Here is a 2,948-nt window from a genome sequence, read left to right as displayed (position 1 = left end):
GCCCAATTTCTCTTTAGCACCCTGAGGGGCAAGCCTGGCCGCACAACGGGGCGGAACGCCTGGAGCCGCTACCAGCCTGTTGTAGATGTGGGTGTGGTGGGCAGCGGCTCGGCTGTGGTGGGGTGATCCGACCCCTCGTAAGCCCAATGCCTGGAGGCTTCCAACTGCCCCCTTCCGACCCCTTCAACTGGATCCGTGGCAGGGTGGAAAGCGACCTGGGAGAGTAAGGAAATGAAACTTGGGGCGCGGACCACGAGTGCAGACCCCGTGACTTTCCCCACCCAGGAAAATGCCGCACTCCCTAACGTCTCAAACGCGCCAAGTAATAAACACGAGGATGGCAAAAGAGGCCCACGCCCCCAAGGAGCGTCGGTTTGGACTAAGGGGGTGCCATTTGCTCGTTTCTGACAATTTCTCTCAATACTTCAAGCCCTAAAAGCCCTCGCTTTAATGTCGCAGTCTCCTTCCCCACTACGTGTTGCTTGAAGCGCAGAATGGTTTGCATTTAGACCGGCGTGGGAAAAACAATATTTTGCGTTTTAAAAGAATAAAAGACTTAAGGATTGTGAAGCACCCTCCCTCCCCCGTCTGTTCCTTCCTCCCCTCTGGCCTCTTTTGGCTGATCTTCATACAAAAAGTTAATCCCAGCTCCTCCTGCAACCCTAGATTCTACACCCACATTGCCCCCACCCCATGCCGCCTGGGAGTGGCCTCTTTGTGTGTATGTTTGGTGTGTGTGTTTTTTATTTTTTTTTTTTTATCTCCCTTGTACGTTTTTTTTTTTTCTTTTCCTCTAGTGGGCGGGGCAGAAGAGTTAGCCAAGATGTGACTTTGAAACCCTCAGAGTCTCAGCGCCCTTTTGTTCTAAACAAAGAATCTTGTAATTGGTTCCACTAAAGAGGGATATAATGAAGTAACTATGGGGGAAGATGGGGAGTATGGCTGTAGGATTCTATAATAATTCTCTTGGGCCTTTCCCCAGTACTTTAGAATTTCCTGAAGAAGGCTGACCTGAATTGGGTTTAAATAAATATATATATATATATATATATATATATATATATATATATATATATATATACACAAACACACACAATAAATTGTTTGCTTTTAATACCCAGAAACATTTTTTTAAAACTTGGGTTGAGTAGTGTCTGCTGACCTTGGAAGTGAATGTGTACCCTTGCCTCTTTTGCAGATATACACCTCAGATAACTACTCAGAGGAATTGGGCTCAGGGGACTATGACTCTATAAAGGAACCCTGCTTCCGGGAGGAAAGTGCCCATTTCAACCGTATCTTCCTGCCCACCATCTACTCCATCATCTTTTTGACTGGCAGTGTGGGCAACGGATTAGTGATCCTGGTCATGGGTTACCAGAAGAAATTGAGAAGCATGACGGACAAGTACAGGCTGCATCTATCAGTGGCTGACCTCCTTTTTGTCATCACTCTTCCATTCTGGGCTGTTGATGCTGTGGCAAATTGGTACTTTGGGAAATTTCTATGCAAAGCAGTTCATGTCATCTATACTGTCAACCTGTATAGTAGTGTCCTCATCCTGGCCTTTATCAGTCTGGACCGATACCTGGCCATTGTTCATGCCACCAATAGTCAGAGGCCAAGAAAGCTGTTGGCTGAAAAGGCGGTGTATGTTGGCGTCTGGATCCCTGCTCTCCTGCTAACTCTTCCTGATTTCATCTTTGCCAATATCAGTGAGGCAGAAGGGAAATATATCTGTGACCAATTTTACCCCAATGACTTGTGGGTAGTTGTATTCCAGTTTCAGCACATCATGGTTGGCCTTATCCTGCCTGGTATTGTCATCCTGTCCTGCTATTGCATTATCATCTCTAAGCTGTCACACTCCAAGGGCCACCAGAAGTGCAAGGCACTCAAGACCACCGTCATCCTCATCCTGGCTTTCTTTGCCTGCTGGCTGCCCTACTACATTGGGATCAGTATCGACTCTTTCATTCTTCTAGAAATCATCAAACAAGGATGTGAATTTGAGAACACTGTGCACAAGTGGATTTCCATCACCGAGGCCCTTGCATTTTTCCACTGTTGCCTGAATCCCTATGGAAGGCATCCTCTATGCCTTCCTTGGAGCCAAATTTAAAACCTCAGCCCAGCATGCACTCACCTCTGTGAGCAGAGGGTCCAGCCTCAAGATTCTCTCCAAAGGCAAACGAGGTGGACATTCTTCTGTTTCAACTGAGTCTGAGTCTTCAAGTTTTCACTCCAGCTAACGTTGATGTAAAAGACTTTTTTTTTTTAATATGAAAAAGAACTTTTTTAAAGTTACACGTTTTTCAGATATAAAAGACTGACCAATACTGTACAGTTTTTAATGACTGTTGGATTTTTGTATTGTGTTTTTTTAATTTTTGTGAGGTTTAATTGACTTATTTATATAAATATTTTTTTTGTTTATTTCATGTTAATGAGTGTCTAGGCAGGACCTGTGGCCAAGTTCTTAGTTGCTGTATGTCTGGTTGTAGGACTTTAGAAAAGGGAACTGAACATTCTAGAGTGTGTAGTGAATCACGTAAAGCTAGAAATTATCCTCAGCTGTTTGTGCATAAATAATCTTTCAATTCCAGTGGAACATCTTTTTTTTTCCTCCCCTTTTCTTAAGTTCTTTGGTTACACTGTGTGATTTTGCTCTAGAAGACAGCACTTATAACCAAAGTCTTAAGTGGTATAAAAATGCTGGTTTTTCAGTTTTCAGGAATGGGTTGATTTCAGCACCTACAATGTACAGTCTTGTATTAAGTTGTTAATAAAAGTAAATGATAAACTTCCTTGGTGTTTTGTTCTGGTTTCTGTTAACATCCCCTTGGTTGGCAGAAGACAAAAACAATAGACACGTTTATGGCATACCAAATACAAGCAAAGGTATTTTTCTGGTAATATTTTACTTACACTTATCTATACTAGTTTCT

The 2,948-nt window shown here is 43.2% G+C and overlaps 1 pseudogene; it reads left to right on the top strand.

Moving 5' to 3' along the window:
- The first annotated feature begins 1,354 nt into the window (after nt 1-1,354).
- On the top strand, nt 1,355-2,252 carry LOC143390248 (C-X-C chemokine receptor type 4 pseudogene; annotated as a pseudogene).
- The last annotated feature ends 696 nt before the right edge of the window (nt 2,253-2,948 follow it).

The sequence above is a fragment of the Callospermophilus lateralis genome, unplaced genomic scaffold (assembly GCF_048772815.1).
Source record: "Callospermophilus lateralis isolate mCalLat2 unplaced genomic scaffold, mCalLat2.hap1 Scaffold_52, whole genome shotgun sequence".
Lineage (NCBI taxonomy): Eukaryota > Metazoa > Chordata > Mammalia > Rodentia > Sciuridae > Callospermophilus > Callospermophilus lateralis.
Note: the sequence above shows the minus strand (reverse complement) of the source record. Positions and strands in the feature narration are given on the sequence as shown.